This window comes from Sphaeramia orbicularis, chromosome 2 (genome assembly GCF_902148855.1).
Source record: "Sphaeramia orbicularis chromosome 2, fSphaOr1.1, whole genome shotgun sequence".
Lineage (NCBI taxonomy): Eukaryota > Metazoa > Chordata > Actinopteri > Kurtiformes > Apogonidae > Sphaeramia > Sphaeramia orbicularis.
In genome coordinates, this window is record NC_043958.1 from 15,494,347 (window position 1) to 15,520,339 (window position 25,993).

Below are 25,993 nucleotides of genomic sequence, written 5' to 3' on the forward strand. Positions count from 1 at the left end.
AGACGTTCAACCAGCACGTCTACAAAGAGATCCTGTGGTGTTTGCTCTGCTCAATGCGTGAGAAGAGGCAGGAGTTGTGGCAGGGCAACTCGTGGCTGCTTCACCATGGCAACGCACCTGCTCACAATGACCTCAACATCCGACAGATCCTGGCTGAGAAGAACATCGCCATGCTGGAGCAACCTCCCTCTTCACCCGACCTAGCTCCGTGTGATTTTTTTCCTCTTCCCCAAGCTGAAGAAGGTTTTGAAGATGTGGAAGACATCAAGATGGTCGTGACGACAGAGCTGCGGAGGATCCAGGAAGAGTCCTCCCAGGAGTGCATGAGAAGGCTGGGAAAGTGCATTAGACTCCAGGGGGATTATTTCGAAGGGGAAAATTTGTAGTTTGTAGTTTGGATTTGAAATCCTTTTTTTATCTTTTGTGACACCAGTCCTGGAACTTTTCTGACTCACCTTGTATACCAAAATGTGGAGAACATTTTCAGCTATCAGTAGAATGAAGACTCATCTGTACTGGAACACTTGGATGAGAATGTTGGGCCCTGAAGCTGAAAAATTTGAATTCCAACTTTTAAAAAAACTGAAATAAATTGTGAAAATGCACCTTTACTGTGTGCAAATGGAAATGTGGAGAATACAGATTGATTTAGCAATTTGCTTTTCATAAAAATTGTTGAATATATCAAAAATAGTCAGATAAATGCAAAAAAGTTTATAAAACAAATATAGTTTTTGAGCAAAATTATTGTTTTTTGTATGTAAACTGAAATCAGAAATGAACATTATTTATTTTTTTAAGTGCATGGAAGTTCCCTTTTTCCTCAAACTGAATATTTATGGACTGAACATTATGAAGTGGTGTGAACAAATGAATAAACTATCTTCTGAGTCTACCAGTAGGGAAGTCGTATAGGAAGCTCTCACCAATGGAGACCAATAGAAGGGGGATCATGCTGCCTTCTGGGACTAACAAGAGACTCTGTAAATCTTGAAACTCTCCAAAGATAACAGCAATGTGAACTGATATGTAAATGTATTTCTATAGATGTTTTTTTAGCTTTAATATTAATAGGCGCCGTCTTCTCGGGGCAACACATAGTTGAATTTCCAACACTGAGACTTTCTTGTCACATGGACACGTTTCCTGCATTGTCGGCTTAAATTCTCACAACAAAGTCCACTGATTATAATGTACAGATGAGAGGTGGGCCGAACAAGCAAACAAATCAGAAACAATGTTCATGATATGAGCGTGTACTGCCAATAAAAGACTGTTCTGTTCTGCTTTTCTGCATCAGTGGTGTTCAGATCGCTTTACAATGTGCCACATTTATCCATTCACTCACTAGTTCAGTATCAGGGGCAGGGGCCAGGGTTTGGACCACCAACTCCCCTGTTTATGGACACTCCACACTACCTCCTGAGCCACAGCTGCCACCATGATGAAGCTCCTCTAGACGCAGGGACAGCCCAGCGTAAAACAGCCTGTCCTTGTTGACCCATACTGTCCAGAAATCTGCCAAATGCCTGCACAGCAAAAAGACACAAAAAAGCAGAATGTTAGATTTTTGTATAACTGCACAGTTCCTGAAACTCTAGGCTGATACTGACACCACTGGGATTCTTTTATTTTCTTTTACTGTATTTTCATGTTGTTTTGGCACATTAACTGAACTTGACATGACTAGTGTTCTCCATAGTCCATTAAATGGAGACACAGTTCAGTACACAAGCAAGACACTTTAACTGTGAACGTATTGGACTGGACTTAACACTACAAAAACAGAAATGAGTGGAGTTGAGCTGCATGATTTGCTGTTATGACATCTGACACAGAATCTTTTGACCAACAGCAGATGACACTGATGAATGTTTTCATATGTGAAAAAAGATACTGATAACCATGGTATGTTTGGCCAATGGATAAATGTAATCCTATTTTTGTTTTTTTGAATCAAAAAATATATACAGGGTGGGGAAGCAAAATTTACAATGAACATTTAGTTGTTTTTTCTCAGCAGGCACTACGTCAATTGTTTTGAAACCAAACATATATTGATGTCATAATCATACCGAACACTATTATCCATACCTTTTCAGAAACTTTTGCCCATATGAGTAATCAGGAAAGCAAACGTCAAAGAGTGTGTGATTTGCTGAATGCACTCGTCACACCTAGGGAGATTTCAAAAATAGTTGGAGTGTCCATAAAGACTGTTTATAATGTAAAGAAGAGAATGACTATGAGCAAAACTATTACGAGAAAGTCTGGAAGATACTATTAAAGAAGAATGGGAGAAGTTGTCACCCGAATATTTGAGGAACACTTGCGCAAGTTTCAGGAAGCGTGTGAAGGCAGTTATTGAGAACGGAGGAGGACACATAGAATAAAAACATTTTCTATTATGTAAATTTTCTTGTGGCAAATAAATTCTCATGACTTTCAATAAACTAATTGGTCATACACTGTCTTTCAATCCCTGCCTCAAAATATTGTAAATTTTGCTTCCCCACCCTGTATGTAACCACTTCACATATTATTTATATCTATTTCTTTTTTTTTAATCTAATTGAGCGAGACTATTACATGTAGATTTTAATAGTGTCTCCACTATTCACCAGAACTATCATATCTGTGACAAAAGATTTGCAAGACTTTTAGTTTAACCGTGTGCTAACATTACTGACAGTTCACTCAGAGACAGAAGAGCTCTTAATATTATTTCAGTGTTAATTTGTGTATTTATTTTGGGTTGGGGTTTTTTTGTAATTTAAATTTTTTTATTTCTTTTTTTTTCCACTTTTTTCTCATATGATGAATTAACGAAGTAACAAGATTTTTACTTTTAATTAACAAGTATTAGGAATTATATGAAGACCACAGTTTTTGCATCTTTGAATTATGTTTTTTCTTTTTTTTCCTTTTTTTGTTTAGGTGCTTTGTGTGAAAATATGGCAGCAAGAGATGCAAGAGGACCCATTCATTCTGTCAATATAAATGGTTCATTTTAAGGTAATGAAAGCACAACAATTGCTATTTTCATATGATTATATACAAATGAAAACATAAATCACAATATTGTATCTCTGCAAAGAGATCCCAAAAAATCTTCCACCTTTAACACACATCGTTTCCTTTCTTGAGGCCTACTGTCATGGTCTTGGTTTGTATCTAATTCTTCTTGTGCATCTCCAGCCCTCTGGACAGCCACTAGTTTGCATTCACGTCCCTAAAAATCTATTTGCAGCGCGTCGAAACGTATAGTAAAGAGGGAAGTTAGTGTCAGTGAGAATCATGTCTGCATCTGACTCACATTACCGTTGTTGTGCAGCGAAGCTGCTGCGAGCACAAGATTGATTTGTGGAGAGCATCGCCATGCTGGATATTTGACAACAATAAACACTCAGGCCATATTCAGCACAGGCAGCGGAATGTGTGTTTCATGCCGGGTCCAAGGCACAATGCACTGACTTTAATGCAAATGAACAGACGAGTGTGGTACTGTATGCAAAGTAATGTAAAGCAGCTACAATTTAGTGTTTTTATGCAACACATTTGGGTTTGTCAAAGCCTGGAAGTCACAGCTGTGTCGAATTTCATTAACAATGGGTTCATTTTCACCCTGGAACCAGCTCACTTCCAAAGCAGTCATAATGAAATGTACTTCTCTGGCGATGTCATGTCAGACGCCTGTTGTTGTCAAGAAGAACCTAAAAAAACCTGCTAATTAATTGAACTGAGAAAAAAAATAAATAAATAAAAATACTGCATTCATTATAATAGATTTAAATTTTTTTCCATTTCGGCACAATGAGAATGTGTAAGGTTTAATTCGTTTTCTCATTTCAACTTCAGTGCAAGTGGTAGTAAACAGAAAGAGGAGCTGCAGCTCAGCCTGTCTTGTTGTATTTCTCATTTACTGTCCCTGTCCGTCAGTCTGTCTGTCTGTCGGTTGTGTGCACAGCCTTTCTATCTCCCGTGTGATGATTTTCAGCCTCTGTGTAACCAAGGCTTCCTTCAGCGGCAAGGCCAATAAAAACAGGAATTAAACATGATCACAGAAGCTCTTCACCTTCTTCATACACCCCCCAATCCCGTGGAAGTCCACAAAGACCAGCACGCCACTCAAGCCTCCTTCCACAACTGACTTTCACTGACTTTCTCTGTCTTTATCTTCCTCTCTTTTCACTTATCTCCAGGCCATTTGGGGAGGTCTGTGCCATTTGTTGTTGGTGTTTCTATTAGTGAGCTTGATTGGGGCTATCACAGAGAGGGGTGAAGACGTGGAGGAAAGTCAGGGGGACAGAAACAATGAAGGAAAGCTGACGGTGCGGGAAAACAGAGCAAGTTCTTTAGTGTGTTTAGTGTGTTAGCAGGACCTGAACTCAGGACACAGGTTGAACTTTTATTATGTTATATTATGTGATGACCACTGCATTGTTCACAAGGGTCACACTGACTTCATGTATGTTTATTCAAGCACACGTTCCTGTCCACATCTGTCAGTAATGATGAATTAATACAAACATACAGTACATGTCTAGATGTACAGCAGTACTTGTCGCAAAGTTAAAAAATTTGTATATAATTTACATATGAAGACAGTACTGTTGTGGCCAACTGGTATATGCTGCTGTGCCAAGAGAAATTAAGCTTGGCATCTGATGCATAGTTGATTCTTTTGTAGCTTCTACACATTTTACTTGCATATAAATCATACATAAAACAATACAATTCCCCCCTTTTTTTTTGCTGTGTAGCACAATTTGACATGATTGGATTCAATACAGTGCAATGCAGATACAGTTCAGTAGATTTATCTTGACCTTTTTTAAGAAGACTACAAATAAGAATAAGAATAAAATCCCAATTTTTACTTCACATGTGCTTCTGAAATTGCACCTCATTTATGCTGTTTCTTTTGGACTTTTATTCTAAAACATTCAGCCTTTTTAGAAATGTTCCTGACTTTTTCTACAAAGAAGTTTGTTAAAGGACTGGGCTTCACCTTGAACCACTTCTGTGCTGTTCTGTCTTCAGCGACATATTTATAACACTTCATACCTCATCTGATAGATTACATTATAGCTCTGTGAGTTTCAGTCAGACCTGTTACAGTTTAGTCTGAACCGTGGATGGATCAACGAACGGCAGCAAAGATAAAAACATCACATAATAACTTTATACCTTCATAAGTCTCATGAACAAACTCATCCATGTAGAAGAAACGCTGTGATTTCATTATCAAACTCCATTCTTTTAACATAGAGATGTGTCCAGTGGTGAAAACACCAGTGCTTCTTGTCACTTTGACTCACTACTCCCTCTAGTGATCACATACATTCACAGCAACACATCAGCCAACAACCTTGGATAAATTTAGCTTCCATCTCTACAATATAATACACTGGCATATCTGATTTAACATTGTGACTCTTTTTCCAAACACTCAACGATACACCTAGATCTTCTGTAGTATTTAGAAGTAGAAATACTACGTATAGTTCCATTAACAGTGATGGATCCAGCTGATGGAAGCTTTTACATGGCTCGTCCATCATCTGTATTTCTAGGCATCGTATCTTTATATAACCTTAAATCATGCCTATCCTTTTGCTCGTATCCATTATTCTGTTATCATTCTTGCATTTTTTTTCTTTGCAGGCATACTCTTTATTTTAAGCCTTTGTTAAAGGTGGATTCTGAAAAGCTAGTGCAAGCAGAGGGGATATCATGTGGAAAAAAACAGTGGACTTTAAACATACACATCTCTTGAAGTCTCTCTCTGCCTTAGGAAATCCATTATTTGGATGATTACCTTCTGCTCATGAGCCGAACTACCGCGGCGAGCGCAAACCGATGGCAGTCAAAACGGACTCGCATTAGAATGCAGCTCCAAGTCCATACAGTTTATTGGATCCAATCAGAAGGTGAAATCTCTCAGCCAAATTGATCTGTTTCAACATACATCCCTAGATTACACTCCGTAATAGATTAGAAAACTGTGGGGGGAAAGGCATTAGCAGATATTCTCTTTTGTCAGCAGAATGGTGAGAAATATTTAAGTCTGCTAGTTGGTACTTTTGTCTGTTTAAGATGATAAAACAAATACATTTTCAGCATCAGAACTACATATACAAAAGTAATGAGTGTCTAATGGACGGAAGTTAATACTCTGTTGTCATATTTAGTATCTGATACATTCATTAGTGTTGTTTAATCAAGCCTGGGAAGGAAAGTTTGATCTGTGAACTGAATCTAAAGAGGAGGTGCAATGAAGCTGGTGCTTTACAATGATAGGTATTATAAAGGGCTACATGCATTACAGAGCTGCACGAATGAGGGTTAGCATAGTTAGCATTTTACACGTATCAGCTCCCTGGTTTCAAGTGTTTTTTTGTTCTATTGGGTTCAATGTGGAAGATTGATGTGTGCTCATGTGAAGTTTATGCTGCCATTTATTATTAGCTAGCTGTATTGTAACACTCATAAAATCATGTTAGCTAGTGTTGCACACTGCTAAGATAAGAGAGATTCATGTCAAGATTTTACACTATATATACTACTAATGCATATTTTTCAAAAATTTCAAATCTAGAAAATAAATGTAACATGTAATAATGAGCCTGAAACTTTAATACACTTATTCTATCAATGCCACCACTCTATTACCATCTGGAAAAAATTAGAAAGCTATTGTGTAAAGTCAGACACCCCACTGTAATTGATTGTAAGTCTGTTATTACATGATTTATTCACCAAGAGAGCAGTATTGAGTACATTGTTAACTTATTAATATTGTTTTTTAAGTTCCATATCCATAAATGTAGAGTGTTGAAAATGACCCCCAGTTTTGAACATTACATATGCAGTATTAAGCTTATAGACTTCCCCAAATGTGATAAGACTGTCAAACTATATGAAGAACTTTTTACAGATAACTAATGTCCAACAATCCCTTTGTATTTGTTTATTTTTTGTTTGCATGTTGAGATTGTTGTAAGTTCTTGTGGCCTTGTTGATTGTCTGTTTGATCTTTAACAGTAATCATTGAAATCAAGATTAATTTTAAAAAAAGTGTTGCACACTGCTGCAGCTACACAAGGATAAGGATTTTCATAAAATGGCCCTTTGTAGCAGAGTATAGTGACAGAAATAAGTGTTATCATGGATGAGAGCAACTGTGATGGAACAACACACTCCACCAAAGCATATGAAAATCTTACATATTGAACCTTTTAGAAATTTTCTCAAATTTTGTCAAATGACATAAAATTGTAAGTAAATTCCCCACTTGTTAATTGGAAGGCTTTTACTTATATATTTGAACATGGCTAAACAAAATTACAGAAGGTGTTGGGGACATTAAAGGTTCAATATTTACACTAATATTTCGTGACATCTCGTGGTAAACTCACAGATTGCACTCTTCTGTCATCACCTTGACCTGATCCTCATTAGTGTTTAGTGGTAACCAGATGTTAATTCTTGTTGGCAGGAATGTACCTTAACTCCAGATACCACCGGCTGTGAAACCGAAAAAGAGCGCAGCCCATTCTGAGTTGCTGCTCCAACTTTACTGATCCAACAACATGGTGGGGACCTGATGGCAGAGGCTCATTTTAAAGTCAGTTGAGAACTGTTCTGGGGTCAGACCAATTGGAATTTAAAATAGTTTTATGGAAGCCATGGACGCTGTATTCTCTCCACCTCTAGTGGCATGAGGCTGCATTAATGCCTATTGAAAGTGGTCAACATTAAAGGTTAAATGGGAACTAGATTTATTACCTTTGTAAATTCAGTCTTTGTATTTTACCTCTAATCCTAACACACACAGTACCTAGCATTAGCATTAGCATTAGTATTATCACACATTACCTGCCACTGAAGGCGCTCCATCCTTATCACGGTTTTGGTAAACATGCAAACATAGTGCAGCCCATTTATAGCCTAACATACATTGTATTTTTGGCAACATTTACACTTCAAAAATCTTAAAAGTATTTGGGAGGCATTGAGATGATCTTGGTGAACAACACACAAACATCAGACATTTGTTTGCCCACTTCTTTTTTGAAGAATAGTCTTGTATACAGTCGGTCTCCCTGTGCTTTGCTGTTGAACATCGGTGGAACATGGCAGCTTTATGAGGACAGTTGTTCTATAGCAGACTTTTGTCGAAGTATCTTTGCTTGAATAAAAGTGATCTGTGCTAAATCATCAGTAAGAGTTCTAAACAGTAGAAGATAAAACGTAATTGTTTTGGAAAAAAAGGCAGGGGACAGGCTTAATAAAAGGCAAAGTGGATTAGTGCAGGTTTTTGAAATATTTGTTCAGAAATAAACAATTATGTCTTGCAGAGGATCAATTACTGGGTGAATATCTTCAAGTGTTTTGTATGCACAATGTTTTCTAATAGACATCTTGCAGCTAACAGTGAGTGTGTGTTTCTTTTTTGTCATTTTTACCTTTCATCCATGTGCTGTATATGCCCCATTAGCCAGCATCTGTCTGCCTCGGCTGCCTTCATTCTAAAGCTGTAGTTTACTGCCGGCACGCTTGGTCAGACCCGTGATTCACTGAAAATGATGAGGTTAGGCCTCAAACCTGGACACTGAATATATGGCTCTGAAAATGAATGTCCTATATTTGTGCCAGCTCAGGCGGTACTACATATCAGCAGCTACAAGCTGGCCTTAAATTATTCCTTAAATATTTTTAACCATTCTAAAAGGTGTAATTTAATTTGCTGTAAAACTTTGTAAGCCACCAACCTTCTCCTGAGAAAGTCATTGAGCACTATTGACTTTTTCTGACCTGTTTCCCCAATTTTTTTTTCCTTTTGAAAAAAAACGAAGACGAAGAAGCTGTCTTAATTTGGAGTCATTGCATGTGAGCATGGCTAATAATGACTTTTCCTTAACTGGGAAGGAGAGATAAGTAGAAGATCATCTGAAATCAATGACGGAAGATTAAGGAGGACCCTAGGGCTTCCAGCTCCTCTATTCACACTCCTCCAATGAACACATGCTTCTTTTCAGACCCCTGAGCATAGGAGGTGGGAAATACCTCGAGGCTACACCACCTTCAAGGGAACAATACTACAATCATTGTGTATTATACAACCACTGAATGACCTCTTTGGATTTTGATGCTCACCAGTCTCAATCGAATGCATCGCCTCAGGCTGTCTCCTGGATACCTATTGTGGTTATAACATATAATTATGTGCCTATAACTGATGAATATGTGACACATAATATTTACAGCATTTTGTTCCTGATTCTTCTTCTCCTGCCTTTTGAAAATCACAGCGTAACTCAAAGCTTGAAGAATGAGACTTTTTGGGAATAGCAGTTGGGAATTGCAAATATACATTCCCATTATATGTTTTACCATCCACAGGGATGCATTACTATTGTTATACTTTAATATAGAAATGTGGGCGAAATTTCAAACAGACAACCGGACTTCAAGCTCAATCATTCATTTTCTTGATCTAAGGTATTTTGTACTTCATTTTTGTGCTTCTGCCTCAAATACAACATGTCAGGGGTGTCAAACATATGGCCCTCAGACCAAAACTGGTCCACCAAAGGGTTCAGTCTGACACAAGTTGGATTTCCTAAGTGTAAAAATTCCACTGAAGGTATTAACAGTGAACAGTATTGAACTTGTTTTAGTTCAGGGGCCACATGCAGCCCAATGTGATCTGTCAATAAAATGTCAATAACCTGAACAAATGTGAATGTGAAATTTCTTCAGAAAAATAAGTGCTAAACTAAATGTTACATGCATTTGCAGATCCACTGTGGTGTGTAAGTTGTGTTATAATAATAAGCTGAGACATAATATTGTTGAAATTTCACTTATTTTTCTAAACAAACTTCAGGTTGTACATAGTTAAGGTTATTCCCTTTTTTTTTCACACTAAAACAAAGAGTACGAAGATATTTAGGATTATTATTTATAGGTTGTTATTTTACTGGTCCAGCTCGCTTGACATCAAATTGGGCTGTATGTGGCCCCTAAACTAAAATGAGTTTGAGTTTCTTAATTATTTTGTGTTTTTATTTCAGATCTGTGAACGCCCCCAATCAGCTCTGGTGGGTGTGATGTCTGTCAAGACTGGATCCGAGGTTTTTTTTTAAGCATCACCAAGTGGTCGTCAGATATACTACATGTCTGCATTGGCTTCCCTTCAGTGCAATTAAGTGCATTTTACCCTCTGCTGGATAAAACAGGTAATGCCTTTCACTCTCACTTTCATCAGACCTGAATTATTTTATTAATAATACATCATTTTCAAAATCATTCTAAAAAATTGCGCTACTTAAGTGAATCATTTTTGCTTCGCACCCTCATTTAAAATGTTACACAAGAAATCTCAGGTGGGACCTTTAAAGCTGACATTTCAGTTCCAGTTAATGTATGCGACATATCGGAGGACTATGAAATGTCTTGGAGATGTTGGGGAATTATGGAAATGCAACCTCAGCAATGAACGGACTGCCCTCAGCGAGGAAATTACACTGCGACAAAATAATTAAAAGCCATGTCTAATTTAAATACATGCCTGCGCACTCTAAATACCCATCAGACCCCTCAGTGCGAGTCTGGAAAATGCCGCTTCCACGGGTTTTGAAGTGAAATCAGCCGCGGGCATCTGCTCCTAAGCAACAATGATTGGACCTGCCTTTGAAAAGTGTAATAGAGGAAATAAGATGTAACCCTTTCAGCAGAATCAAAACGGCGCCTGGCTGTGTTGTGAGTGTAAGACGCACAGAACAGACGCACTCCAAGCCCAGAGAGGTGAAATAGATGGAAGTGAGTGGAGGGAGAAAAAAATCAGCAAAGGAGATGGAATAAAAGAAGGGGAAATGGAGTGTATGTCCATGTGTAAGCATCTTTTTCACTGTAGTCCATTTCTCTTGCTTGCTTGTGTGTGTCTCCTTGCACACATGCATGCGTCCATAGTGTACCGTATGACTGGTATAGGTAACAGCCCTATTATAAACCAGTGGAGCGGCTCAGCCACTATCTCAAGCCTTGCTGACAAAACTCTAATGTATGGGGCCTTGTGCTCTCTGTGCTGGGATTCAATTAGGCTGCCTAACAGTAGGGCCTGCCTGCAATGGGATGGAGGAGTTAGAGCCCTGTCATATGGGCCCAGTGGGGCGGCAAGCCTCCACTCTGTCTGCCTAATACTAGTGTCACCGCCGCGGGGAGAAGCCCACTGCCTGCGGCTCTAACCAACTGAATTAACTCACTTTATTTGTTTTGTTTTTTTCCCTCTTTACCGTTGCAGCAGATAGGACTTTTATTTGAAAAACAGCATTTTGTCAGCCATTTAGGCTTCTGATGAATGCTTCTTTTGCCTGAATGAAATTCTGGTATTTACACGTCTTTGTCAAAAGGTAGATGATCATGAGAGAAAAATAAGTAGTAGACTTGATGCACAGGCAAAATAAAGTTTGTTTCTCATGCCAAAAGACAATAACTATTGGACAATACAACCTGGAAGGGTTTTTTTTCTGACAATGCTGAGAGGGTCTGCCAAGAAGATAAGGATATTACAGAAATGCATTTTTTGCACTGGTCACCCAAAATATGACCCTATAACATAACCTGCAAATGGACGGAGACTGATAAGCCACCATTCTATTTTCCTCTAACAAGAAGGTTATGATCTATACCAGTATGTGTTTGTCAGCAGAATCAAATAAAAACTACCAGGTCAAGGACAACCGACTGAAATTCTGGAGGATAGCCCCTGTCATTCTAGAACTGTTGCAACATTACCCATTTGTTTCTGGACTGTCATTTGGAAACCAGGAGGTTGCATTTTGGGTGTTTTGGAGCCAGAAGTGACTATATTCAGACAGAAGGGCTGAACTGGTAGAGCACAAGGCATGATGGGTGAGCTATTCTTATTACTAGCTAAAGTAAAACAGTAACCTTCATGCAACATTTGTGTAACAGTCTGATCATGTTGGTATCTTATTAATCACAACTGCTGTTGAGCTGCCTGTCAAAAAGAAATATGTTAGACTCAATAAAAAGATGCTCAGAAAGGCTTTGTCAATCTTACAGGCGTGCGTGCAAGCTATCAGTCATGCCTGTCAGTCAGAGCCGACACAATAGACATGAAAGTTTTCTATTCATCTACAACTGAACGAATAATTGAAGAAGGATCAGATGACCAGAACGAAAAAAGAACTGACCTAGAATGTTTATAAAGACATTTAGTATAAGTCAGTGAGATCCAGGGATCTGAAGCAGCATCTAGTGGTCATCAGTGGTATTGAACCTTAACACACTGACTTATTTTCAAGCCTCTTTGTCTTTGTTGAAATGCCTCACATTTTTATTGTTGCTACACCATAGTGATCTAAAATAAACTATATTGGGATGTGACACTGTGCACAGCAGCATCTTTCAGATTTCATATCTATCTTTACAAAAAGAAAATAGTGTACGTTGACGAGGAAAATGCAAAATGTTAAGGTTCTCATTTTAACAGTCCACTGTGGAGATCAATATAACCTCACTGTAAAAAAAAAAACAAAAAAAAAAAACATAATGCATGCATAAGTGAAAAGTAAAACTGGCCACTGACATAACAAAACAAAAAATTAAAAACCATTGCACCTCTGTACTTGGCAGACAGCAGTAAGCGGACTCTAGAAATGTGGCCTGTTTTCTCAGTATCATCTACATGTTAAAAAAAAAAAAAAAAGAAAAAAATACTTGCTTCAACCCTGATTCAGTGGCTTCTGTGTTTTCATCTAAATTTTATCCACAGTGCTAGAAACCTTCCATGACAATGTTCCAGTTCAATAAACCAAACTGCATTATTTAGTGGAATAAAAATTCACTCTAGTGAGTTACTTACGTATATGTTTTGTTCTTGAATGATTAATGATAAAGACCAGCTTTACAATATACCTAAACCGGGCAATTGAATGATGCCTTTAAAATAGTACAAGCGAATTTTCAACGTTTTGTTATTGTACATTTTTGCTGTTAAATGGTAATGTTTGGCATAGTGTAAGAATATCACTAAACCTTCACTAGTGAAGTTAAAATTAAAACATTTCTGTGTTTGCAGCAAACTACGTAAGGATTTTTCACATTTAAAAAAATAATCTCTGGCTGACTATGGAATTATTCATCCAAATACTTCCCTAAGTGTTCCTTTTGATGTCAGATTTGTTGTCCACCCAAAAGTTAATACATGACGGTGAGATTACGCTGCACTGAAGACAAATTCAAGGCAGATTCCCTTGAAGATGTACAGCATTTGATACTCACATAAAAAATAAGCCAAGACTTTTCAGAAATTGTGAACCTATATCCTGGTGTTTGTCCCTGCAGGTTAATCAACAGTGAATACTTGGACTATTTGACTGTATACAGAGTGTTGTGTGTGTCTGTTGCAGATACAACATCTGCCGTAAATGCTTGTATTTGGATAAATTGAAAAAGGCTTTCTGGTTTTGATAAATTGCTGTACTTCACGTAGGGTCCACTTCATCACTGATTTGCCATTTTCTGAATTGTTCCTCTTGAACACGCTGCAAACATCACATCAGTGTCCTATAACCTCTCTCTGATTGGTGAGCCATATCCTCCCGCTTTACCATGTGAAGCCGTGTCTGCAAGCCAAACCAAACAAGTTTTCTCTACATGGAAGCTGGTTTGCAGAGTAATCAGTGACTAAGCTTCAGAAGCACAGCCCCGCTTTAAAACACTCGCAGTGAAGACAAAAATGTAACCAGGTAGAACTATTCTTCACACACATCACGCTGCTGTTCCACGCAGTGGTGAGGCTGCAACCAGCGGGACAGTGGCCCCGCCGCCGGTGGCCCAGCATGGGATAATCAGTCAGGAGCTGCGGCCAGGATTTTGGTGGGGCAGGTATAGGCTGAGGGCGAGCAGGTGACAGGGTTTATGGAAGGAGGGGAGCGGGTTCTCCCTCCATCAGAAGACACAGCTTGAGATGTGATAATCACCGACCCACCACAGGCACACTAACCAGCCATTATTGAGTGCAATCACGAAGAAGGAGGCCCCATCAGAAAGAAAGAAACAAAAAGACACAGCAGTACCTGGCTTTCTATCACAAAGAAACACTTTCAGGGTGAAACAAATAAATGAAAAGTTACAGCGTGAATTGCAGGCTCTTGAAATCAGCATGAAAGTAAAAAGAAAAAGTCAGTCAGGGCACAGAAAGTGAAAGTCCACTTTTGATTTAATCTATTCCCTGTGTGGGATTACCTCTGCATTCAATTTAGAAATAAGGAAAGAAAGAGATGACCAGAAAAGAACACAAATGTATATCTCAAAAAAAAAAAAAAAAAAACAGTCCTCTCAAGCATCATATAAGATGTGACATGAGAATTAATAATAGCATCATGAACATTTATTCTTTGATTGTAAGACATATACATATATATACTACATTTGAACGTTAGTAAAAGCCACAAATATTTTGTACAGTTGTTTATAATAACATATAAAAAGAGGAATTGTGGGGAAGCAAAATTTACAATATTTTGAGGCAGGGATTGAAAGACAGTGTGTGACCAATTAGTTTATTGAAAGTCATGAGAATTTATTTGCCACAAGAAAATTTACATAATAGAAAATGTTTTTATTCTATGTGTCCTCCTCTGTTCTCAGTAACTGCCTTCACACGCTTCTTGAAACTTGCACAAGTGTTCCTCAAATATTCGGGTGACAACTTCTCCCATTCTTCTTTAATAGTATCTTCCAGACTTTCTTGTAATAGTTTTGCTCATAGTCATTCTCTTCTTTACATTATAAACAGTCTTTATGGACACTCCAACTATTTTTGAAATCTCCTTTGGTGTGACGAGTGCATTCAGCAAATCACACACTCTTTGACGTCTGCTTTCCTGATTACTCATATGGGCAAAAGTTTCTGAAAAGGTATGGATAATAGTGTTCGGTATGATTATGACATCAATATATGTTTGGTTTCAAAACAATTGACGTAGTGCCTGCTGAGAAAAAACAACTAAATGTTCATTGTAAATTTTGTTTCCCCACCCTGTATATATATGAAAAACAAACAAACAGATGAAGCATTGAGGAGGTTATATGTAAGAGTTAATAAAAGCTTGGAAACAACACTGGATGAAATGAATGAAAAGTTGCAGGCTCTTGAAACCAGCAGGAAAGAAAAAATATAGGTCAGGCAGGGCATAGAGAGGGAGCCCAGTCTGTATTTAATCAATTCTCTGAGACGGATTAGAAAAGAACAACATAAGTGCATATCTTAAAAAGGCTTCAGTCCTCTTATCCGATTTTGGTTAATTTGCTCATTTGGAATTCTGCCCAAACACCCAATGCTATTTATTTTCTCGAGGGATATGCATTTGGATCATGAACAATAGAGCTTTTTCTCCCCCTTTAATGTACCTAATTGCATTGCTCTTCACAGATGAATGCGCACAATGAGAGTGGTTTTGTTATGATAACTGCCAAACATACAATTACAAGTCCTATTAACATCCTTTAGAAAAGAACAGACGTGCACAAAAGAGATGGACTGGATACATGAGATGAAATTACAGACAGTCGATACCGCCACGCAGCGAAACACAATAAAGTCTTTAGTGGTTTTACAGAAGAGATGAAGGAATTGTGTTTCTATCTCAGAAGGGAGCAGGTAGGAAGATGTGGGGGTCATTTTGAATCACTTTAATTCAGCACTAGATGACAGTCATTGTCAGTATGCTTTGAGTTTAATACCTAAAGGAAAAGTAATTTAGTGCCTTGGTGTGTTCAGGTAGATGAAGCTGTTTATTGCTGGGTTTTTTTATTCAGTAGATAGTATCATGAGGTGGGAATGGGCTGAACATGTGTCTCAGTGCATGTGTTTGCAGTAACAGGTGTGCATCAATATCTGACAGTATTATGCTTCAGCAGGTGGTTCTGTTTCAACACAAAAACTGACAAAAAACCAGCTGACAGTGAATAAGAGTAATTGTAATAGCATACACTGTGAAAATGTGAAAAAATACGTAGGTAAAAGTGGTCTCTGTATAGAAAAATGTTTCCTGCCAGAGTGTTACTATAATATATAAGGTTTTGTTACCAGTAGTTTCCTTTGTATGTTGCATTTTACTGCTGTACATGTTTAACTTTGATCTTACAGAGACTTTCAAGAGGCATGTCAGTCATGTTTGGTTATATATAGTGGCATTTGAAAAGATTTTTTTGTAGATGACATTACTTGTCATTACATGCCAGTGTTTGCATTCCTTGGGTCTTTTAACTTCGGTTGTCAGTGTTTTCTGACATTATATTTCTAGCTGCCATTGACATCCCATCCCTGACTCCCAGGATTTTTCTTAACATCTTTTGGCTCTTAAACTCCTGATCTACAGCAAAATCCATCATTCTATAACATAGATTTTACTCCAGAAATAAGCAACTACATATCCAAACTGTAACTACAGCTTTATTATAGTTATGCCTAACGTGATAGCTACTTAATTCCAAAACTCAGCATGTTAGCATGCATTAGCTATATAAGCTAGTTGTAGCATTAATTTAGTATTGCATTTAGCATTGTCTACCAGTTAGCCTGCTAATTAGGCTAGGTAGCACTAATCAGTGTGTTTATACTAGTACACAAAGTTGATGTTACTCTTACGAAACACAACTGTACAAGTTATAATTTATTAAGTAGCCCATCTGAGTTGATGATGTTAAACATACAGTGATAATTTGTGGTGGTTGATGTTTTCAGTGAAGTAGCATTAGCTTGGCAAGTTTGTATTCTTAATAAGCTATAACATTATAGTTGGGATCATTGCTCTGTTTTCCAATCTGCTGCAGTACTGTGTCCCTGAGTCCATGAAACACATCCAGTTTTCATTGTGCAATTTTACAAGTTATTTAGGCTAGTGATGTGCAGATCGATACAGAAATATCAATATGTCAGACACCAGATTTTTACATTCTAGAATTGATTCACAAATCAAAATTTTGATACTTTTGATACTTTAGTCATTTGATGTAATGTATATCAGGAGCACAGTGGAAAGTAGCTAAACTATTGGGATCTTGTCCAAATGATACACGATTGGTGGGAACTACTTCTTCTTCCACCTGGGTAAGTGTGTACGGCGGCACACTTCTCAGTCAGTCAATTCTGACTCACTCAGTCTGTACAGAGCAAAAAACAGAGCGGACGAAAGGGGAAAACAGTAAATATGCTATTGTTTCTTCACAAAAACTTGTGAATGAGGGAAAGTGTCGATGTTGGATGCTTTTGTTGAAGTGTTACATGTTCAGTATTTTCGTGTTTCATGATAACATGTTCATGTAATGTGAATTAAAATGCAAGTTTTCATTTTTATAATAGTTCTTACTCTCATGTCTTGTATTCTTTATGAAGTTATGATTTGAAATACACAATTGTTTTTGTCCAGACATTAAGTGTATTTGTACAAAGCATCAGTAATGGATCGGTATGGCCGATACCAGCCCAAATTTTACTTGGTATCGGTTCAGAAAGAAAATCTATGGTATCGAACATCATGAATTTAGGCTACATTTTGTTGCAATTCTGCTGTTTTCATCTCTTAAATGTCTCCCTGCATACTGTGATCTACTGCAAGTAAAATGCTGAATGTAGATAATTGTGTTAATCATTGTATTTGACTTAAATAAATGAATTTAGCCCCTTCACTAAAGAGATTATAGTAAGCAAGCATACAGATATACTTTCTGTTGAATCAACCAGTATAAAATAACTCCAAAGCTCCAGATTAATGGGATTTTTTTGTCATATCAAAGTAAACAGAATATCTTTAAATGCATAAGTGAGGTACGGGAAGCGGTTGCAGGCTTTTATTTTCTATGCTACTTTTGAGACACATATTTATTATTAGTCACAAAATCATTAGTATAATTGCAGCCCTTGTTTGAATGTCTACTTAGTCCAAAAAGAACAAACAGGGTATACTTAGAGAAATGACATGACATCAGTATTTGTATAAATGTGGCAGGGCCAGTCCTCCTAAATATCTGTCATTTTGTGCACTATATGTCTCAAAAATCTTGAGACTTTGTTCAAGAAGAAAAGTAGGCAGGTTGTTTTGTGCTTCGTCTGCACTGCTGAAACTTTTCAGGCCTGGTCCTTGGTGTAGCCTTTATGCTCTGTCTGTGGGTGAATATCTTTCAGAGCACGAGCAGAGCTGATGGTGTTGACTTTGGAAAAATATTGCAATGTTGCCTGCTGAAATTTAATTGGCCTGGGCACACGTATAGAGGAGGCTGCCTCTGTTGTGCTGGACTTTATTGTTGAGCTCTAAAGCATTGCGGGATAAAGGCAGTGAAGCGTCTGTGAGCCTGTAAAAAAAAAAAAAGAAGAAGAAGAAGAGGAAAGTGTTTGAAAGTGGGGGGAAATGTACTAAAATGCCCTGAGTTAAATAAATGATAAGCATGTGAAGGGTCACTGCTTCTTAGTGTCCAGCTTGGATGATATGTCTCTCAATCTGTGCTGTTTTTAATTCAGACTTTTGTTTTCTACCAGCTTGATGTACATGTTAGCATGTCTTATCCACAATCACAGGTTTTGAAATACATTTATTTTTCATCTTAAATAATCTTAGGCAAATACACCAGTTTTAATTTATCAGAACAATGATTAGATTGTTATCCTGACTGGCAGCATTAATAACATGTTTTGTGTTTCAGTACTGAGGATGTTCAATTCTATTGACTATATCCTTTTTTTTGGTGTTAATTTTTTTTTTTAACATCCAAACTCTCACAGTCGTAAAGCTTTGAGTTCTTGTATGAGACCTCTGAATTGTGACAGCTTACAGTACTTTAAGTCACATCATTACTATTTTTGAGATTTTCTGGTTATATTAGAGTATTGATTCCTAACATTGATAGCCCTACACAGCACACGTTTATCAGGTCTGAGATCAAACAGAAGTCACATTAAAGGACCCAGAATCCTGATTTCTCTGGTATAGAGTTTGCTTATGCTAATCAGCCATGATAATGTCACAACCTAAATATCGCTATTCCTAAGGCTATCACCAGTATGTTTTACCTGCAAACTTTATACATGTATGTACTTTAGGGAGTGGTTGAAAATCAGTCTATGTTGTCATTTAGGATATGTGATAAACACATTACACAGTCTGGCCAAAAATAAACTCTAATATTTAGTTTGACCTTTTAGTTTTAATTATGTCGTGCATTCACTGTGGTGTTGTTTATTTGTGATCATTTTGGTCCCAGACCTTGTTTTGATGATGAGAGAGTCAGATCAGTGAGTAAGGTCTCCATCACATCCCAAAGATTCTCAACAGGGTTCAGGTCTGGACTCTGTGGTGGCCATTCGATGTGAGAAAATGAGGTCCCATGCACCCTGAACGACTTTTGCACAGTTTAAGCCAAATGAATCCTGACACTGTCATCTTCAAATATCTCCATGTCATCAGCAAAGAAAATATTCTCAGTTGTTCAGACCTGGTTGTTAGAGTTTATTCAGGTTCAGCTGACCTAATTTTCTGGGCATATAACATTGGCTGAACCTAGACTTGACCAAGTGAATCACCCTCAGGTCATAACACTGCCCCAACAGGCTTGTACTGTAGGCACTAAGCATGATGGGTAATCACTTTATCTGCCTTTCTTCTCACCCTCATGTGTCCATCACGTTAGCTAGTTCTTGGGCAGCACTAAATGTTGGACGTTGCATCAGTGCATTTGCAATATAGTGTCAGGAGAGATATTTTAGTAGAATATGTGCCTGAGAAAGAGCCCTGTGGCATAAAATTGGCTAAATTACCACACTTAAAGACATGCTGCTTTGTCAAAAGTTGTTATTTTCAAGATACACACAGATAGTGCAAGAAAGAAGAACTACTGTCCTGACATTGTGCAACCAAAATATTCACCTTGACTAGTGAGTAAGTTTATACTGAACAACTGAACAAGTGTTTTGTTGGTTGTGACATCACACCACATCAATGTCATAAATTTATATTGTGAGAACATTACATCTTAAAGGGGTCATATTTTGCTAAACCCACTTTTATTAGTCTGTGAAACATTTTGTATTTGGGGACTCTAACAGTTCAAAAAGTTTGAATTTGAACCCTCCAGGTGCTGCAAAGCTATGTTCATATTCATTCTGGCAAAAATGGAGTGGATTTCTACAACCTGTTTTAATTCTTTTTCAGTTTATAAAGCTCTCTTTTTCTTATTTGTCAGACAGATGGAAAAAAGTAAATTCTTTTACCTTGACATGTTTCAGCTACAAACTGTAGCCTTCCTCAGAAGGGTCACTTGATGTTACTGCGATGTGTCATTGTCAGCTATTTTATCCTGGTAAAGGTAAAAGAATTAACCTTTTTTTCCATCTGTCTGACAAATGAGAAAAAGAAAGCTTTATAAGTTCTAGTAGACAGTATGAACCTAATGGGGTCCTTCTCAATTTGTGGCATCTATAACTAGTTACATTACAACATTTGCACATGTAAGGTCAAGACTTCCGACGAACATTTCTCAGAATACGGAGAAACAGGACAGAGCAGCTCGGTCAACACCCTGGAGGGGGTGGGGTGTGAAGCGGCTCATTTGCATTTAAAGGGCCAGCGCTCAAAATGACCTTTCTGGTGTCATTACTCAGAAATAGGGTTTAAGATGGACCTGTGGAGTTGAATTAATAAAGAATTCAGACCGAACCATAACATTTCCAGTTTATGTAGACCACAGGGAAATGTTTTAAAATGCATAATTCCATTTAAAAAAAGCAAAATATGACCCCTTTAAGTTAAATGTACGCAGAAATGCACTTTGTCACAATAACAGTTACCTCTAATTTATTCCACTGCTCATATGGGTTATTACATGATTGCAGTTTATTGGTAAATAGTGCCTAAACTGAACTATCACTAACTATAATCAATGCTGTCAAAGAAATGCCATAAAAGACTCAAAACCTCAACAGTATTCCATGACAAAGTGTCCTTCAGCAACTTTTTTTTTCTAGATTCTTATCACTCACACATCATTCTAAAGCGCTCATCTCTGCCTTTGCTTCGCAAGGCTTTGATACAAACAAGACATCACCCCAACACCTCTCGCTGGAGTATATCCACAGACAATAGCCACAGCTGACAACGGAGATAAGGCTCCTTCAAGTCCGGTTGCTTTTGTATGAGGATGTATCGCTTTGACCTGCACTTTACCGCCTGTGCTCTTGCATGTGCAAGTAGATGTCCAACTGTTTCACCAAGAAATGAAGAGAGATGCAGTCTTTCAAACCATAATAATTCATGGGCTGCAGGTGATAAGCCGAACTCTCCAGAATAATAAGTTTTCATGTATCTTTGTGAGTAATCACAGTCTTTGTTGTGCTTATTTTCACCTGCCTTTCATTTTAATACAGTGTACCTGTTACGCCTGATGTTGCTTTACAACATTGCAAGCGTCTTCAAAAGAACTCAATCGGTGGCTCGTTGTACCCCGTTGCGGCAGTTTATCTTTACCCCTTTCATTTTCTTTTTTACGTGCTGTTCTGACGACACAGGGCCTCCATTTTCTGTTTGATTCCACACGTATTCCTTTTTTTTTTGTGTTTCAAGAAACCAGTTAGTAACACACACGTGTAGTCGGCTGAATGTTTAAAAAAAAAAAAAAAAAGACAGGGCCACATCTCGTCCTCAGTCATTATTAATGAAGGCGTCAGGTCGGGCACGAACAGGCGCATAGGCGGAGTGGGTAAAGCAAGCTGTGGCGAGATGCTCTTGCTAATGAGTAGTTCTGTGCTGCTGGAACATCACTGTTTCCCATGCTGTGATTTGTGTTTGGTTAACCTGCTTGAAAAATGCATAATTGGGAGAGCTGGTGCTTGTAAGGGAAAAAAAAAAAAAAAACAGATCCCAAGACGTGTGAGAGCTGGGCTACTCCTTGACACCTAATGATACTCTGTGGCTGAAAACAAAATGTAATTCCTCTGGAAACAAAAATACAGCTGCAACAGCATTCTACTTTTACTGTATCCAGGGCCTTATGTGCATAGTAGTAAGCACCAAAATGTTTTAGTCACTGAAGAATTGTAAATTTTAAGATAAACCTGTAGGGTTATAATTGGAAGGTGTAACCGGAAATGTCATGGAATTGCAGTGACTCTAAGTAAAGTCAGACATTTACGTTGCTCATTGACTGTGACTGGGGTCTTTATTTACCTCTGCTGAACAGGGATTGTATTAAATCCAGGGCTTTATTTATAATTTCTGCTGTTAAAGTACGTAGAATTGATGTCATATAGTACAAAACTTCATTTTGATCTGCATTTTGCAGCAAATTACAAGGCAAGTACAGAGGTTTATCAAAATACTTTTATTTTTTTACCCAACTTGTATTAACTGACTAATATTAGAGATATGACTTTTAATGACTTCGGGAGTTTATTTGAGGATAATTTTGGTGGCTACTACATTTGTTTGATAAATAAAAGAAAGCATAACATATAGTAAATTTAACAAGAAAAAATTAGTTACTTTAAACCCTACATTTAACAACCAGTAAAACAAATATGAACATTTTAATGTGTAACATACTTTTTTAAATTTACAATAGTGGTGATGGCTGCATTTCCAGTATGTATGTATATATGTATGTATGTATGTATGTATTCCAGTATGTATGTATGTATGTATGTATGTATGTATGTATGTATGTATGTATGCATGTATTCCAGTATGTATGTATGTATTCCAGGATCCACAGGAGTGCATGCCGATTTACAATGTAGCAATTGAAAATTAATTTTGCTGTATTTGCTGTATTTCTCTGATTCAGGCTTTGTTGTCACTTTCTTTCTCTCTTTCAACCACCTCTGCTCTCTGCTTCACCCACTGACTGGTGGGGAGGGGCAGTGGTCTGTCCACAAAGACCCCTATAGATGTTCGACTCATATCCCCCTTGACAAGTTCAATAACGTTGCCCAGAGAAGGTTTAGGTCTCTCCCTCCTCTTCAGCCTCACACATATTGACAGTTTAAGTTGCTACCCATAGATAACATTAGTTATATGTTATATGTAATGAATTCACTAATATAATATTACGGTTAGGAGTTATTTTCAGGTTTTGCTGACATTGTTAGCATGTGAGAGAAATGGTCAAGACTGAAAACGTAACTGTTGTTGAAGATTTTCCTGTCATTATGGATGTTTGTTTTCAGTCAGATTTTTGTGGATGCTTAATGAGACACTAAACTTTGATGTCATGTATGCATTTTTACTATTTTAAGCCATATTCCCAGAGGCTTTTAGCTCTTTTTTAATAATAAATGTTTTAGTTTTTAATTAGGCTCCTCTATGCAGATGAATAATGAGAACTGACCCTGGCTGCATTAAATGAGAGGGTCCTCAGCTTCCAGGCTCTGGGGCAGTTCAGAGAAAAAGCTCCTGCTAGCAGGGGTCCCTGTCTCTGCAGGGGAGAAGTTGTGGGTAGCTGAGGCAGCGAGTGAACTGCCAGCGTTATGATTCCCTTCACGTTCCTCTGATTCCCAGCCACTAGCGGATCAATAGCGGTCTTTGAGTAAAGCAGAGGCCCAATTGTGGCTGCATTTGCCAGAGCCCAGCTATGGGCACTATTGGTGCCGCTAAACCATGACGGATTTACCCCGGCCTGGTTCTCCCATTAGTCAGCCACCATGGGTGAAAACACAGACCTGAGGTCCCCTAATGGGAATATAATGCACTTCAATGTACCTGCAGCCAAATAGAAAGAAAACGGCCGCTGTTTTTCCCTCCACAGATGATGACTCACAGTGGATATTAGATCTCCACAGTCAGCGGGGCCGACATGTATCATAAGCAGAGTCTCTTTGTGTGCAGAAGCGGCTCCAAATTGGAATCGGGGCATTGAGTGCACTTGTGTGCCACCGTTGGGTATACAGCTTTGTAGAGGGATTGTTTTTTTCACTGGGAAGAAAGTGTGTGTTTAAAGTGAAGTGGTGTGTTTATGTGTGTCTGTGTGTACCTACTCACCTTAACATGTTAATATAAGCCTGTGTGTGTGTTTGTGTGTGTGTGTGTGTGTGTGTGTGTGTGTGTGTGTGTGTGTGTTTGTTGTATCTCAGTTATGCAAAAAAGTAATCTTTAGCTCCTTTTTAAATAAAAAAAAACTAACATAAACAAGAGACTGTTATTATATTAAGGTATCTCATATGATCCCTGTGAACACTGTTTTACTAAGATTATAAAAGTTAATAAAAGCATCATGAACATGTTTATTGTTAGATTCTAAGACATGTAATACCCACTATGAGGAACCAATTATTTAGAATAGTGTCACACATTGGACTTAAGACACTTACATTTAGTGTTAATGAATGGTTAATATGACCATATGTCCATAAAAGAGACTTACCACCAGTATGTGTTAATCAGACTCTGTCAGACTTAACAGAATCCAAAAAATGTATATCAGATTATAAGATAAGTATTAACAAGTATCAGGAACTTAAATTTATAAACTCTTTAAAAGGTTTAGAAAAACCTTCTGAGTTTTATATAATTGTTAATAACATACATGTAAAAGTAGGACTTTGAGGTACATTTAATGCTTGTTTCAGTTAATAGATAATTATTAAATATCATTTTTCTTTTCTTTTCTTTTCTTTTCTTTTTCTTGAGCTGAGGGCAGTGGATTTTCCCCTGCAAAATAAGAAAGTTTTTCTGTTTGGCCTATATAAGTTCTTATAAGATTTACTGGGTTGATTTTATAAGAATTAGAAAGTTTATTTACAGTATAACTAAAGAATGCTTCTTTTCTTTTTTCTTTTCTTACATGTTATTTCTATAACACTTAATATCTGCACTGTTTAATTTTGATGCTTTTCATGGCTTCTGTGATTTTTGTAAATTTTATTTTGTTCTGTTTCTTCTTATTCATCCTTTTTAATAGTTTATTTTACATATACACTATTTTATAACTTCTCCTATAATTTTCTTTAATACATATTTTGTGATGTCTTATTCTTGATTCTGTCTAATGGTTTGTCCTCTGGAAAGTAGTTAAGAATCGTTCCTGTATTGGTCGGTTGCTGTCTGCTCTTTTACTGCTCAATACTGGTTTTCATATTTCACACTTGATGTAGCACATTGGGTTTCCATCCAGAATGAATAAAGCTTTGCTTGCTTGATTTTGTGTTAATAAGACTGTATAAGAGTTAGGAAAACCATTAAAGGCATATTTTTACAGACATTTAACACGTCTTAATTTCCAAACAGATATAGAGCATTAACAAAAACATTTCTTAAAATTTTGAATTAAGTCAGTACAAACCCATTTATTTAGCTTAACTTGCCTCTTCTGTCATTGTTAAACCACCACTAGGCTTCTTTGTTGCATTATAAAGATTAAAACTTACTTTGTTTAGCATTTACCAGCAGTTAACTATGCCTGAAAATGTTAATGATGCTTCCGACTTGAGCTAAAGAAGTTGAAAGGCTTTAGACTGAACCACATATCAACAAACAACTTTATATGTTCATAAGCTTCATAATCAAACTCTGCTGAGAAGAAACACTGTCATTTTAGCATCAAACTTCCTTTTATTTACTCTAAAGCTGTGTCCAGTCTGGAACAAATGTATGATTTAGAATTTCTCTCTTTTTCTTTTTCTTTTCCTTTTTTTTTTTTTTAACAGCTTTCTTTGACTCAGAAAATTCACAATTCATCACATCCTTCCACTTTGATCAAACTCCCTTGCTGTTAGTTTTTAATGCACTTTGAGACTGAGAGACTCAAGACTGTGTTAATATATTAATATATTAATGTAGAAATCAATACAAATTGATCTTTTATTTTGCATTTATGAACGTTTAAGTATGCTTTTTGCAGCTGAAGTCTGAAGTGAAAGCACTGCCTTAAGGTTAAATTTTTTGTAAGCAGACTTTGCCTTTATAGCACT

The 25,993-nt window shown here is 37.3% G+C and overlaps 1 long non-coding RNA gene across 1 annotated transcript; it reads right to left on the reverse strand.

The window, feature by feature from the left end:
- Positions 1-595: 595 nt before the first annotated feature.
- Positions 596-21,380, reverse strand: LOC115435060 (uncharacterized). Its single transcript, XR_003937641.1, has 3 exons — positions 21,370-21,380; positions 6,085-6,090; positions 596-659 (listed from the first exon to the last, which is right to left on the reverse strand). It is a non-coding gene; the product is annotated as an uncharacterized LOC115435060 (long non-coding RNA).
- Between the last annotated feature and the right edge of the window lie 4,613 nt (positions 21,381-25,993).